A 16,533-nucleotide genomic window follows, 5' to 3' on the forward strand; every position below is an offset into this window, starting at 1 on the left:
TCGTCCCGTAATTTGGTTTAGAGATCCGATGATTGGATCATGAAGAAATTAACGGTACCCCTAAATTTGAATATGAGAATTGAAGTCGGTTATGTTCTTTCCTTAAAAACTACTTGTTTAATAAAAAGTTCTATAAACTCAAGATGCACGCAACTTTCAAAAGTACCTAAGAAAAAATTTTATTGATTCCATGAATTTTTGCACTTTTATTTTCCTTTTTTCGATTTCTGCTTTCTGTCTTTCGATAGAGATGGTGATTTTTCACGATGTCTAAGTTTTTTTAATATTTCGAATACCGAAAAAATTAACTGAACTCTCAAGAAAAACGAAAAATTCATATAAAACGACGGACGAGAAATGGAAAAGAAATTTTCTTCTACCAAAATTTCTTAAATCAGTTTGCAGCTCTCAAGAAACAAATGCTCGTATATTCATTTCCTCATGAAAATTTACAGCAAAAGCAAAGCGCTTTTTCAAGCAACAGAAATTAGAATAAATATTTCTTATAATTTCCTTGAGAGCTGGATTCTTAGCTTTAAGATACAGTTTGTATTTGAGGTTATTAGCTTTAGGGGGGGGTTTAAACCCCAAAAGCCACCCCTTGTGTGCGCTAATGGATATATATATATATATTATATATATTTGTATATGTAAGTATGCATGTCCTTCCTTTGTGATTATGATTTCACAAGAAAATAGTTTTGCGTTTTAGAATATTACATTATCATGTCCGGTTGCGCCAATCAATTTTAATTTTATTAGCCTGCTAAAATTTAAAATTACACACTTTTGTGCGGAAAATTTGTTATTCAAAATTTTAACAGTTTTATAAATTTTAAAATTGAGTGGTGAAACTGCAGATCAGATATTTGAGTTATTTGATTACTTTCATTTTGCAAACTTATATCAAAATTCTTTCGTATGAATTTAAGAAATATGCCAATGGACATTTTTTACGCAGCTGATAAGCATTCATTACACTATTTATTAGATAATTCAATCATTTTTTTTTGTCAATATGTACTCTACAAGAAAAATCTGTACCTGCAGTAATTAATGCCTTTGCAATAATTGTACGACACCTCGCTGCACCGAAAATGGATATCACGGTCACTGCNAAATTCTTTCGTATGAATTTAAGAAATATGCCAATGGACATTTTTTACGCAGCTGATAAGCATTCATTACACTATTTATTAGATAATTCAATCTTTTTTTTTTTGTCAATATGTACTCTACAAGAAAAATCTGTACCTGCAGTAATTAATGCCTTTGCAATAATTATACGACACCTCGCTGCACCGAAAATGGATATCACGGTCACTGCGCTAACGAACGTGCAAACTAATAATTATGGCCACACCTTCGCTTAAAGCCACTTGTGTTCTGGCCAAGAGTCCAATTTACTTGCTCAAGCTATGTATTTTTGGACACGCTACATACATACATACATACACATGTACAATGTAGTTAACAGCGCGCTGCTGCCACATAAAGCTGTTTCGATGTGGTTGAGTGGCCAAACGAATTCTTTTTTAAATACTTTAACATGACTTAAAAAATTAAATAAAGTTAAGTTGATTAAATATTTTAAAGCGAAAAATGTTTAACAATTATTTGGCAATTAATAGTAAATGGTTAATTTTATGGCTTTAATCCTAAATATACATTGGAACTAAAAATTGCCTAAGCTATTTTCTCTGAAAATTATCCGCATTTTTTTCTTTGGAAACTACAATGAAATTTTGTTGAGCTAAACTACTTTTAGAACTTCTACATATGTAAATAGAAGCTAAAGCAAAATAAAATAAAGTTAAATTGATGATGAATGTCAAGCAGATGAAGGAAAGTTACAAAATATCCTACCAATTATAACACCAAGCGACAGTAAATTTTACACACAAAAAAAAAATAATAATATGCTCGCGAAACTATGGGTAAATTGTAGTAAAACTGCGTACTTAGTCTTTTCTCTCTGACGTCAGGATTTTCTTAAATGGACTTGGAAGTTTTAAAAATATGATTATTTCAAATAATTATTTAAAAAATTCAGTACAATGTAGGAAAATAAGGGTAAGAAAAAAATGCAGTAAAAATATAACAGAGAGTAAATTTTTTGGTGCATAAGGACGAATGGGTATGGAAAATGTCTTTACAAATTTTGTTTTTAAATATCCTAGAAAATTTGCATATTTTTTTTTGTTTTAATTATTTTTGAGGATAATATACGGACGACCTCATGATCGAAATTTCATTCTGACAAACTTATTAACGTAAAAAGATAAAATTTATTAAAAAGTGCAATACCTAAATCCACCTTCTAAGCCAAAAAAATTTCATTTTACAAAAAAAAAAAATAAGTTATTAATTTGCATTCATTTGGCACAAAATAAGTTAAGAGTAAAAAAAAATATTTTAAATCCAACCTTTCTAAATACAAATAAAGAGGCCATAAATGCGGTTTTTGAAAATCTTCGATCTAATTGGCGATCGGCTAATTGTGTTGGAGTTTTTTCTTTCCATTTAATTTATATACTTCTATAAATCGTGTTTTTTTAAATTTCTCGACTCCTATGCACCTAGCGGATTATTTCATCTTTCGTATTGCATTTTCATCGGGGTCTAGTAATCGGGAAGTTGGTCAAAAATTGTTTGCAAAATTTAACCAAACATATGTTACTCATACATACATATGTACAACTAGGTATGTTTCGAAAGTCAATTTTCATATTAGCGAATGCGAATTTTCGGAATCGAATGTGCGAATTCGAATGCGAATGTTAGGAAAATAATTTAAAAAGCTACAATCGACTTAAGTAATCGTTTTTATTACTTAAAAATTTTGTAAATTTCTAGAACTAGCTGTTTTTCTTTAATAGGCTTCAATTAGCTTTAATTTCATATCTTTTAATGCCTACTGATTCTACATCCGAACCTTCGCTTTCGTTGGAGGAATCGAAAATTATTTCTAGGTTGCTTATAAGACTTTTAGCAGTACCTGTTGAAGACCCACCATTGTTGCTTGATACACTGCTTAACCGTTTAGCGCCTGAAGCTAAAATACGGTTATTGCCCGCACTCTGGTTAGATAGACTTCGACCCATTTCAACAATATTAGAGTGGACTCTCTGCCCATGTACACTTTCGCATTCGCAAAACATTCATATCATTTGATGAATATGTAAAATGATGCAAATCATTCGCATAACGACTGCGAATGCAAATATTCGCAACATTCCTGGTACATATGTATGTATGTAAGTACATAGGCTTAGTTGTATCAACACATGTACTTATGTACATATATATCGTTAGTACATATGTATAGTATGGAAAGGGCGCAATTCACAGCGTCGCTGAAATACAAAAAGCCGTAACTGACTAAAAATCCAAAATTCACCTTTTGATTGACTATGATGCATTTCATCGAAGTATAAGGCCCCACATCATTTTATGCAATACAAAATTTTAGTTATTTGTGGCTTTTTTGCTTTTCAGCAACGATGTGAGATACGCCCTTTCCATACTATACTAACGATATGTATATACCCAGCAGGGAACGCTGTTTGTTGTGAATTAGAATGGTAACAATTTACATTTCAGCCTAACTAGTTCAAGTTCTATCCTTTTTCAATGTAAGCGTCTGCTGATGTCAATTCTATGGCTACGCATCAGCATTTACCAGTAGAAATACTAGTAGTATAGCTGTTGATGGGGTAGTCTTCCAATTCATCCTCCGTAAAAGGAACAAGAATGTCGTTTTGCGATCTCAGAACCAGAATCGGTAGGTAGTTTGCCCTCGACGCCAAAGCTGACATTTTCTAAGAAAAGCAATTTATTGCTGCTTATTTTTGCCGTTGACAACTCAATGGGAGATGTCTCCATCGCTTCAGCTCAAACTAGTTAATGAACTGGTATTTTTACTGACTAGGTTGGATTTTCACTACAGGGTATGTCACACATCGATGTTGTTTTCTTAAATAAAACAAAAGAAAAAGACAACACTTACCAACGAAGCGTTGCGCTGCTTTGCTATAAAAAGAACTTCGACGTTTGTTGTTGTTCTGCTGTCTAAGTTCTCTGCCAGCAGTCATACGTAAATAAAAAGTGGCCGGGTTGCAATTGTTTTGAACTCATTTAGCATTAGCGTTGCCAACCTCCCATATGGTCTAGTGGCTAGGATATCTGGCTTTCACCCAGAAGGCCCGGGTTCGATTCCCGGTATGGGAAGATATACTTTTTCCTTTCTTGTTGCATTCGTTTTACGTTTCGATTATTTTTTATTACAAGCTTTTATTTAATTTGCTTTATATGTATGTATGTAAGTATGTTTATTTGGGTAAAATCTTGCAATAAATTTTTAACCAACTTCCCGATGACGACGGTTGAAATTTCAAACTTAGCTCAGAACCCCATCACAATGCAATATTCCATTTCATTTCATTTATTTCGAAAAAAACATTAGTACAACATGGTACTCTAATCCCGTCTACAATTTTTAAGACAGCCGTGGCCAGGGTTGCCGAAAAAAATATTTACCATCCACTTGCCCATGCCTTCCATGGCCATCTTAGAAGAAAGTTTGGCCACGCCTTCAGTTTTTATTTAAACTGTGTGTTTTTATTTGTTTAGTAATTTCCATAAGAATTAAAATTGTTTTTAAGGAACTTTTTATTTAACTAATTTTCCGGTATTTGAGTCATACTATTGACATATTCTCAGTTTCCTTCAACCAAAAGTTGCAGCAACGAGACTTTACTATTTGAAAAATTCAACTGAGTTATTACAGATAAATACAGTGACTCAAAAAAGCACTTGGTGATTTTTTTTTTAATATTCGCAATATTTTTCAAGTAAAATTTTTTTGTTGCTTTATCTAAATCCATGAAAATCAAGAATTCAAACTGTATACAACATATAAAAAATTCAAAAAATTTTCGTCTAAATTTCGAATTTGTTACTCTGAATTTTTAGAACAATTTAAGGTATGGAGATTTATAGTAAATAATATTTGATTATAGCCAACAATGTGCTGCTTAAAGTTCGCGTTTTTTTTTTAATTTTTTGCCGTCAGTCTTTTGTGTTTTTTTTATTTAACAATTTCCATAAAAAAATGCGTTTATTTTTTTCGAACAATAATAGTGCATAATTACATAACTGCCAATTTTTTCTTTATATTTCAGTAATCATTTAAAATATTTAGGCAATCAAAAGCTCCTCGGGATTCCAGTAAGATTAGTTTTGAATGGATATCGCGCTGTTCGCCTTATATCGATATACATACATTTATACGTATGTAAGTATATAAGAATGCAAAGAAATTTATAATATAAAGATAACTACGAAAAATAAATCGGGAACGAAAAGTTCAACAAACATCTTCCAAAATGAGAAAAAATTTATCTTTTTACCAACCCAAATTTTTTCTACCAATTTTGGAACAATTTACTAAAGTGGCAAACCTGGCCGTGGAGGAGCTATGCTTTGCTCTGAAATAGGACTGGAACGGAGTTAGCTGGCTAAATTTATAAATATGGTCATGAACTTGTTCAGACATCAATATCTCGAAGACCTTAGAGAGTGGGGGTAAAATACTTATAGGTCGAAAAGCACTGGGACTACACGCAGACATGTTTTTAGCAATTGGTTGCACCGTGGCAACCTTCCATGCTTCAGGGAAACATGAAGCTGTGATACTATGATTGATGACATGGGTGAGAGTAGATGGGTGATGAAAGATGCATTAATCCGATAGGTGGCGTTGGAGTCGAGATTGCCATGCTGCTTTAAATCTGGTTATGAAGTGGATGCTATATACACTGATTTTGCAAAGGCCTTTGACAGGGTGCCCCATAAAATTCTAATTTCTTAAACGACCATTTTGGTGTGAGAGAAACTGTCTATCTTTGAATGTGACCAAATGCTTCCAAATAACTTTTTCCAAAAAGCTTTTAACTACGCGAAACTCTTATCAAATTGCTGACTGCAATTTGAGAACTGTAGACAGAATTAAGGACCTGGGAGTGTTTTTTGATAAAGTCTTTTGGTCTCGTGTGTTCGTTTTTGTTGCCTTGGGTATGAAAATTACTTTTACCTTCTCCCTTTTTTATATAATTAAGTTGCAATGCTGCCTCAAAGACGGATACGAGACGGAATGGTGCAATCGTTTCTGCTGTATGTTGTAGGTCAGCGGGAATAATTCCGTCTGGTCTCGGAGACTTATCAGATTGGAAGCTGCTAATAGCACGTCTCATGATATTCTCCTCTCTTCTGGTGGCTGAACTGACAAGGGCATTAAAAAGTGCACTTTTACAGAAGGGTAATCAATATGTTCAACAGTAGGTGATGATAAGGTAATGCCGGTAGGAAGCTGTCGATGTCGATGCTTCCTTTTCATCGTAAAAAGCCAACCCACTTAAGGTGTACATACTCAAAATAATCCTGGACAAATATGTATGTTATGTCAAAAAAATCTAGAACTAACGTGACTTTTTCATTCTTCCCACTAGCCAATTAATTAAAACAGGTGTAAAGTAATCATTTCAGCTCAAATTTGTCTAAAAGCACTTTTTAAGACCTTNGTGGACAAATATGTATGTTATGTCAAAAAAAATCTAGAACCAACGTGACTTTTTCATTCTTCCCACTAGCCAATTAATTAAAACAGGTGCAAAGTAATCATTTCAGCTCAAATTTGTCTAAAAGCACTTTTTAAGACCTTACAAAAAAGCTTACACACATGCATGCATAGATACATACATACTACATATGTAGTTACGTAGATTTGTGCAATTGAGTAATTAATTGCATTTAAAAAATTCCAAATTAAATTTAATGTTAAGTACATGCCAAGAAAAGGTAGGAATAAAGTAAAACCGAAAAAACAGCCATAAGCGGAGGACGTGTGACATGGTTCGACTGGTCGACGCTTTATGAGAAGGTATGCCAGCCAGCCAGCCATGCGTATCTATTCGGGTGTGTGCGCTTGACTGCTTGTCTGGTGGTCAAGTGTGTCAAACGCCTTTTCGATGCTCGCTTAATTTAAAGCTAAAATCAAAAGTGTGGACGTAATTACGCGTAGCGGACACATAAAAGTATGTATGGGCACATACATCCATAAGCACATTAGGCTGGGTCAACTTTTGTATGGGGGAAAATAAAAGGCATTTGTGCGTACTGGTATAGTAAAGTTATGTTGTCTTTAGGTCTAAGCCAATAAAAATTCGCCACGAAAGGTTAATTTAAAACATATCTTTAACCCGTGCGATTGATTAAAAATATATGAATTTGAAAAATTAAGCTTTGGGTGGCAGTATGTATTTTATATTTATGTATTCTTGAAAATTGAAGCAGAATGGTTTTATTAGCCACCGAAGAGCGTTCAATAAGTATTTAAATTAAAATAAACGATTTATATTTTACAGGCTTGTTGTTGACCTCATGATACAATATATTTACACTATTACTAAAGGATTTGAGAAATTTAAATTTTCGACCCGTCCTAATGTACATGGCTAAGAGTTGTAAATGCTTTGGCTTGAATGGATATTGGGTTGTGGCTGTTTGCTCTGGTGCTGGTTTGTTTACCTAATCCATTTACACAACAAATCGGCGGTGGATTTTTTTAGTGACTCACTAAGCTTTAGTTAGTTGCTTGTTAGTTTTTTTTATATATATGTACATATGTATATGCATTTGTTCCGTAGGCTTGTATTTGGTACGCATACGCCGTCTTTGGTGCGGTTAGATAACCGCTATAAGCGTCGCTTGATATGCGCATGCGTTCCAATCTAATTTGGTGCAGTGCATGAAGTTAATCGCTGGTATGTATGTATTTATTGTGCAGATAGCAACGATATGTAGCTTAGATATATAATATGACGCTTACGGGATATGAAATGTCATAAAAATTGATATGTTGGCATATATATGTACATACTTATGTATAAATACGCATTAGTAATTAAATTGTTATGACGAAAATGGTACTAAATTTACTCATATGAAAACGCATTGCGTGTGTTAAATAATGCTTTAACGTCATTTAAATTAAACTCGATGATCAAGTCGATTATAGAGAAGTCAAAAGCATGGAAAGGGACATTGTATTTGAATGCATTTATCCAAATTTGAGAAAAACTGCATATGGAATTGGTTGTCAGTTTTCATAATCTAAGTTGAAACTGGCACTGAAAAAAGTGGCCCTAACTCACAGTAAGGTATAACACTACGTAACAAAAATTAATTAATAAATGGCGCGAAATTTGGAACGTCCCAAGCGTTGTTGAAGATCATCGCAGTCCTCTTGGCAAACTGGAACAACTTATTATTCCTTACCTTGGCGGTGGATTCCAGATTAGGTAGAAAACCTGCTCCCAGTAGACTCACCCGCAGTCTGCTAAGGGCAGGACACTCGCAGAGGGTACGCGCCACTGTCTCCTCCTGCGCTCTGCATCTTCTACAGATCTTATCGTTAGTTAGAGCCAGTTTATAGGCGTGCGATAGTAGCAGGCAATGTCCAGTTAGAACACCTACCAGTAGCTTAGCGACCTCCCTCTTGAGGGAAAGGAGAAACTTCGTGAGTTTCATGTCATATGCTCTGCAAATAACCCTGGACACCTTGCAGCCTTGCGTTTTATTTCACGCCTTCTGCGCCTTCCGGATAATGGACAGGTCAAGTTCTCTTTTAATCGCTTGAAGAGAAATCGGCACCTCCTCTATCAGCATGGTTCCGACGCAGCTCCGCCGCTCTCCTTATAACCAGTACTTCTGCCTGGAAGATGCAGCAGTAGTTCGGCAGCTTATAGGATTTGTTGAGATCAAGCTCCGCACAGACGACTGCCGCTCCTACGCCTTCCTCCATCTTTGACCCGTCTGTGTAGAAATTCACCGAGCCAGAACTCTTCATGCCCTATCGCCAGCCGTCGACATCTATAGTGACTTCAAAGTTCGTCCCAAAGTGCTGAGCTGGGATCATGTAGTCAATCCGTCTTGACGCTATATTCTTGGCCGAGAGATCCGCTGGCAAGAGATGCAACAAGGTGTAAAGTGCTGCCCATTTGTTTTCGACGAAAAGGCTCTCATGACGAAAGAGAGGGGCTACTGCCGCTGTAGTAATGGATTTTGTCGGATATATTGCTCCGAGTCAATCCGCGAACTATCATCTTCGGATCAAACCGGTCTTGTCGTAGGATACTATGTAAAGAAATAATGAAAATAAAAAAATAAGGGGCTGTATTAATGGCATTCATATCCTTATTTATGAAAGCGCTGTATATTTATTTAACATTCAACTAACTTGTTTGTAATCATTCCATAATTACTGTGCAAAAATTGGTGCCGCACGACTAAGGATTCGCAAACGCTCACTTGGACAGACTCCACACGAATTAAAAGTCTCGACTTTAAGTACCGAAAAAATACAAAATATCAAAAACAAAACAACAAATTGAATTGAGAGGGCAAGTGTGGTGTGAAAAGAAACTAAAATTAAGCAACCAACCAACGCACAATAGAAGCCATATGCAGACACATGAATAAAAATTTTTTTTTAGTACAATCTTTTACGAGATGCATGTGTATGTGTTTACAGATAAAAATATTAAAGAACGAAAAAAACAAAATGGAAAATACATTATCCTAAGGAGTGACGCGTGGCATTGCCCCCGCACAACTCATGTAAGTAGGTCTCTGAAGGCAAATCAGCAGCTGCAATACCCCAAATTCGTTTCACTTTTCGCTCTTTGGCTCCTCACTTAACCGTATTATTTTTAAGCCTCATATTTTCCGCGTATTTGCTTGTATTTACAAATATTGAAATGCTTTCTGCAGAATTTGCTTATCAACTCCCTCTCCGTGTAGCCTTTGCGGTCGTTTGCTTTTTCATTAAGCACACAGAAAGCAGAACATCATTGCATATTTTTTAATGCAATGAAACTTGGAAAAAGGGAAACCCAAAAATAAAAGTAAACAGCGGAAAAGAAGAAAAATATTTTTCTTATTCAAAATTTTTATGCGCTACTCAATTTTGATTGCGTGCATGTGGAGCGAAGTTCATGTCAGGCGAATCATTTTATGCAAAGGATAAGTATTCTTTACTTAGTGGCGCGTTAAAGGCCACAAAGTACGGTGAGTCTTTTGTGCAGAAAAGCTGGCGAAAATTTATTTTAATAGCATATTGTATGTAGAAACGCGTTATTAATTAAGATGAATCTCTTTAGCTAGTCTCAGAAACTTTTATATTACAATATGGGTGTCAAATGGAAAAGTTTTATTTTTAAGGTATAAATAGATTATATTCTGAACCCTACTGTGCACTGAAACCAAAATTCTCCGAGGCGACCAAGAAGAGGTCAGACGTTCCGCAAGTTTCGATTGCACCATAAGCCCTGATTGCTGCTTGGCTGTCAGAGTAGATCTTCACCTTTCTAAACAATATTGCACTTCTGCAAGTCAGTCTACTGATTTCCCTATAGCGGCCACCTCTGCTTGGGGTTCTCTGAAAGTGTAGGGTTGAGATTTCTGAATAGAAGACGCCTTCTCCAATGCTACCATTTCACTTCAACCAATTCGTAAACATGTTCACTGCGGCTGCTTTCGGGGCTGCCACTCTTCCGTTCATCCATTAGACTCTAATGCTTAGAGAGATGTATACAGCGAAGAATTCAATGTTCCCAAAGATTGCCTATTCTCATGTGCCTGGTTGAAGGAGAAGTTAGTACTTCTTAACTTGATAGTGGAGCGGACTGTGGCAGCATTACCCGCAATGCCCCTGCAAAAGATCATCCAGGGTGTCCAGAAACTTTCCTTTGACTTTCCACGCTGTCAGCATTATATTAAAAGCTCCCTCTTCATCGAGGAAGGCCCATCCGCGTAGGCTTTATTCTTAGAAAGGCTGCTCTATACCTATAACAATTCTTTCCGAGGCAGATCCCACTAATTTACTTTTCAATGATTCGATTGCTACCGATGAATCCTGTTTTTTTTCAGTCAGCCTCTCGAGAATCTACCCGCCTTGGGAGTAAAGACTAGCCTCGCAGCTCTTCAAGTCTTCGGTGTATACATACATATATCCCATTTACATCCATATTTGAAGGAGGCGGCGTTTTTTCAAGTAGCGTATCATAAAAATAAGGCTGGTGATTTCACACGATTTCAGAGTAGTAAAAAATTAGTAGAAACTTAAGCGATGCTGGGAAGTGTTTAAGTATCTTCATAATCAATAACCTTGAGCCTTCGTGAGCTTTTCAATTGCCATTATTTGTACTATAGAAAATATAGTCTGATATTTAGAAGTTATACTGGATAGCTTAGTGAGCTTCTAATAAAAGCTCAGTATCACTTTATTTGCTGAAGGAGAACGCCTCCAATTGTATTTTGTGCTGTTATTTGGGCTGTTAAATACATATTTTAACCACAAAGATTTTCAACTAAGCCAAATAAGTTTCCTAAATGAGTCGTTTTTCAAAAAGCTTAACTAAGAATTTCCTTGCTATGCAAACATACATACAAACATACATAAGTACGTATTTACATTTAACAACAAGCAGCACCTGATGAACCTTCTTAACATAAGAAGTAATATTTTGATGAATGTTGCTCAGCAAAAGTGCCATGAATACGTAAGTCGATTGGGCTTTTTGTGGTTTGGTAAGGCATACTTATATATTTATGTACCTACGCACTTAGTTATACATTGTAAATTTTGTATTATACATACGTACCATACGGGTTGTATTACACTTAGGTATGCGTGGCAAAACCGCATTTCAATTGCAAGTCTTTGAGTTAAGCGTCTTTTCAGTGCTTTGATGTCGCACAAAATCTCATTAAAATGCGGAAATAAAATTTCTTTCTTGAATTTTAATATAGGCTCCGCTTGAATTAAAAAAATGGAAATTAAAAGTTATAAAAATCTTAAAGTAAATCGACATTTTGAGCAAAATAAAGGCAACAATTTGAGTCAAGTCCAATAAAGCTCGCGAGTTGTTTTGTCACTTGTATCAACTCTTGCCAAGTCTTTCTCCAGCTGTTCTCCATCAGCGCTTATTCGCATGTCTTCACTATATATCTAAAATTTATTAACTTTCTTCGCTTTAAAATAGAAATACGTAATATCACAAGGATGACTTTAAAAGTACCCAGCGCTTTTGCTTTATTTAATTATACGTATTTTAAGTATGCAAGTTTGCCTAAATCCATGTTTGTATACGTGTGTATACGCACTCATCCATATGTACGCATTATAGCAGTACCCTCTTGACCCTATTTCGCTCTGGGACAGCAACATTTTTTCCTCCTACTTACTTACAGCTATAAAGCTACAAGTTGACATTAAGTTTTGTTGGCTGTGTGCATTGCTACTGCACGCCGTTGTTGTTGATGTTACATTCATTCACTTTCATTTCGCTAAACATAATAAATCAATTATGTATGCGACTCGCTTGCTAAAAAGGCTCTTATAATAATAATAATATTAATAATAAGTATGGAAACACACAAACAGCCATTCCTACTAAACTATCCCCCACACAACTACTTATGCGCTACTCATTTTAGCTTAGTGCGTTTCTTGCGAATGCGTCAATGCTGCTTTAATACGTCACTCGGGCCCATTCGTCTTCACCTCGAGCCCACTTCTCGCGGTAGATGTGTTTTTTTATGTGCAGTGAAGGAAGTGGAAGTGCGGAGGGCGCGAAGCATGAATAAACGGGCATTAAGGCTAGGAAGAAACGCAATTTACCTCATTAATGAAATTAAAATTAACACTTTGCTNGACTAAAATAACGGCCGCTTCTCATATAACGGTAAATTTCAGAAATGCTTGAAACTTCAATATTTCGAAATTGAAGGACGCTAATTTACTCAAAATTGATACACCCCGGCTTATCGTGTAGCGGTAGCTTTCGGAAAGGTGGAAAACATATATTTAATAATTGCGCCGGGTATTTAATGTTCGGCTCCGCCCGAACTTAGACTTTCTTACTTGTTTTATGTGCATTGAAGGAAGTGGAAGTGCGGAGGGCGCGAAGCATGAATAAACGGGCATTAAGGGTAGGAAGAAACCCAATTTACCTCATTAATGAAATTAAAATTAACACTTTGCCGGCTCTTTATGGATGCAAAGCAGCGGAAAATAACATTAATGCGTCACTTATTTATAAGTACGTACTTTGCACGGTTACTGCGCTTTTCGTGGCACTGAGATATTTAAAAATATTCACCTACTTTACAATCTTAGGGCCATTTTCTAATGTAAGCAGTAAAGTTGCCTTTACTAACAGGGCAGATAAATTGTTCCTCAATTTAAAGTGTTTTCGTTTTCTTACCTTGCCGGTAAAAATTAATTTGTTANACATAAGCAAATATAGAGCAAGAGCAACTGTTAGCAAAAACCAAAACCTTGGTTGAAATATCTAATATATCTGACTCATGAACCAAAACCAAACCAAAATTTAAAGTTGGGTACAAATTTTAAAGGTTGCATCGGGTGAGCAACAGTTTATCGATTCGAGAAATTAATGCGCTGATGAGAAAACGAAAACTCGTATATCGAGACGATAAAGTGGCCGGTAAACTAAAGGTTAGATGAGAAAACGGCCCTAAAAGTATGTATATGTATGTTGAGAGAAAAATCGAGGCCGTGTGCAGGTATTCACATCGAACGCCGTTTTAGAATACAAGTAGCTTCAAATTGGAGGATTGAGATAATGAAATGCGTATTTAAGACGTATTCTTAAGAACATTCGGATTGTAAAACTGGGAGGTACACCGCAGTTCTGAGATCTAACCTTACCTTTGACAAAATCTAGATCTAAGGTAAAACCTTTTTGAATTGAAATTTCTTTAAAGGCGGTTGGTTTAAAAATCAGCATGGCAAATGTAACGGAGATGGTTGGATCAGAAACAAGAGCTTCTTAAATGAAGTGCGTACGTAGTATTAATTTAACATTATTATTAAGCGGTTTAAGAATAAGATTTAGATTAAGACTAACACAAGAATGAAAGTAAAGGTGATTACGTAGACGATGAAAAGGATAAAGCAAAGGTAAAAATAAAAATGAAAATAAAAATAAAAACCAAAACAATGATGCGTACAGATAAAGGCAAAGATGGAGATCAATATAAATTTAAACACTTGACTTATACATATAAGGACAAAGGAGAAGTGAATATGTATTTAGATTAAGAAAATTATAAACACAAAAACGTAAAAATAAATATGAATACCGATAAAAGAAAATATAAAGATAAAGGAATAAAATATTACGGTAAAGTAATTGTAAATACAAGGATATAGGTGAAGCCTTTGATAGGGAGGGAACTCAACACTCATATGCTCACCACACCTGAATTTACCACTCCTTTATTCACCACACCTCAGCTAAACTCACTGCACCTAAATTCACCATACCTTACCCCAATGCATATGAACTCACCACACCTCACCTAAGCTCACCACAACTAATATCGCCACATGATGTGATAACACATTACAATATATCACATGATATGACATTAGAGATCCTATCACATTACATAAAATCAAATTAGATTAAATCACATCACATCGCATAACCTCAGATCACATATGTATGCGACATCTGAACTGATCTCATCTGATCTGATATGATCTCATCTCATTTGACCTCACCACCCCTTATCTAACTTCAACTAATTTATCTTATTAAACAAATGCATTAATAGTAACAAAAATGTGCTAACATGCGGTTTATGAATAACCATCTAACAAGACGAAAGCAAAGGTGAATATATAGATGAAGGAAGGGATAAAAACAAGGATAAAAATAAAAACAAAGCTTTTAAAGCTAAAGGCAGGAAGATCAATTACTTATTTTAAATTTAAACACATTACAATGATAAAGATGAAGATAAAAAGGTAAAGATGAGAAAAAACAAAAACAAATAAGATTTACATAATTAAGGAAAGAGGTGGATATATAAGCGGATATATATAAAGACGAATGAAATAGTTTTTCTTTAGTCGTTGTATGATAAACGTTCTTATGGCTCATAAAACCACGATATATTTTAATTATTTTAAGTGGACAGATTAATTTATTTACACAGATTTACAAAAAACAGTTTCTGCATATTGTACCAAACTTCCACACCCTTTTTTATTCGACGCGCTGAATGCAAATACGAGGTCTGTTAGCATCCATCACGTCAGTTTCGAGGTCGATTAAACGTCAAGTAGGCAAAAATTCGCTGAATAAACCTGAAAATTCGCATATATGCGGTCTTCCACTCGCAGAACCCGAATCCGAGGCCCGTTAATCTCCATAATGTCAGGTTCGAGGTCATTTGAGTTTCGAATAGGACAAACAATTGATTCAATAAAAAAAAATTGTTTATACAATAAAAATTGTTTTTTTTTTTTTCAGGTTATGCCTAGGTCAGCCCAAGGTCAAATTCAAAAGAATTGTATTGAATTTTCAGGTTTATTCAATGAATTTTTCTCTACTTGATTTTAAAATGACCTTGAACCTGACGTGATGGAGGCTAACAGACCTCGGATTCGCATTCAGGGTGTGGAATCAAATAGGGATAAAGAGGTTTGGTTCAATATGCAGAAACTTTTTTTTTTGGTAAATCTGTGTTATTAATTATTTTAAGATTTTATTGGTGTTGAAGCCAGGTTGTTAAGTTTTATACAAAAGTTAAAAATAATAATTCGCAAATAGAGTCACTAAAAAGCTAAATAAATTTTATGTAACTACCAGAGATTAACAACTTAGACGTGCGCAATGCCAGCGACAACAACACACAGCGACGGCAGCTTAAATTGAAAAATATGTATGCGCCGCTGTGCAATTAGCTTAAAATCACTTAACGCGCTGCTAACGGACCAACCCGCCATTGCCACATTTGGCACTTCAAGTACCACACATCAACTTGGCCGTCATTTAGGCCGGGTTTCTTCACCAGTCTGCGTTAGTTGGGCTGATTTATTCCTACAGATCAATATCAGTAGAGCTCTACGCTGCGCCTTGTTGTTGTTGTTGTCTGGCAGCATTTATGAGAATCAGAATGAAAGGTAATCAGGGTTCGAACTCGTGCGCTTCAATTCAACTGCCCACATGCCACGCCGCGGCATACTAGACGACAGCAGCACCATTTTACTATGCGCTTAAATAGCCAGCCGGAAAATGTGTTACCTCAAATGGTGCGATACGCAATGCCGCCTTGCATTCGGATCAACTAAAGGCGGTGCCTTAAATCGGAGCCTGGAGTCGATGGCTGCTGGCAATGTTGGTGCCAGTGTGCCAAATCTGCTTACAAAGTGCGGGCGCTTAAGGTGTGTAGAGTGGTCTTTTTGGGCTGCTGGCCGTAGGAGGGTGCGTTTGCACGCATGCAGGCGACAATGTTTAATGTGTAGATACCTTAGCAACAGAGCAACCGGTTTACCTTCACTTTTGCCACACGCAATTGTTATTTATTCAGTGCAATTGTAGTTGTTTGTGTATTTGTAGCCTTGCATTTGCTCTAATTTTATCCAAGCGACGAATG

The 16,533-nt window shown here is 35.6% G+C and overlaps 1 non-coding gene across 1 annotated transcript; it reads left to right on the forward strand.

The window, feature by feature from the left end:
• Positions 1–4,158: 4,158 nt before the first annotated feature.
• Positions 4,159–4,230, forward strand: TRNAE-UUC (transfer RNA glutamic acid (anticodon UUC)). Its single transcript has one exon. It is a non-coding gene; the product is annotated as a tRNA-Glu (tRNA).
• Positions 4,231–16,533: the final 12,303 nt, after the last annotated feature.

Source organism: Rhagoletis zephyria, unplaced genomic scaffold (genome assembly GCF_001687245.7).
Source record: "Rhagoletis zephyria isolate East Lansing unplaced genomic scaffold, Rhagoletis_zephyria_1.1 Rzeph_scaffold_08605, whole genome shotgun sequence".
Taxonomy (NCBI): Eukaryota; Metazoa; Arthropoda; class Insecta; order Diptera; family Tephritidae; genus Rhagoletis; species Rhagoletis zephyria.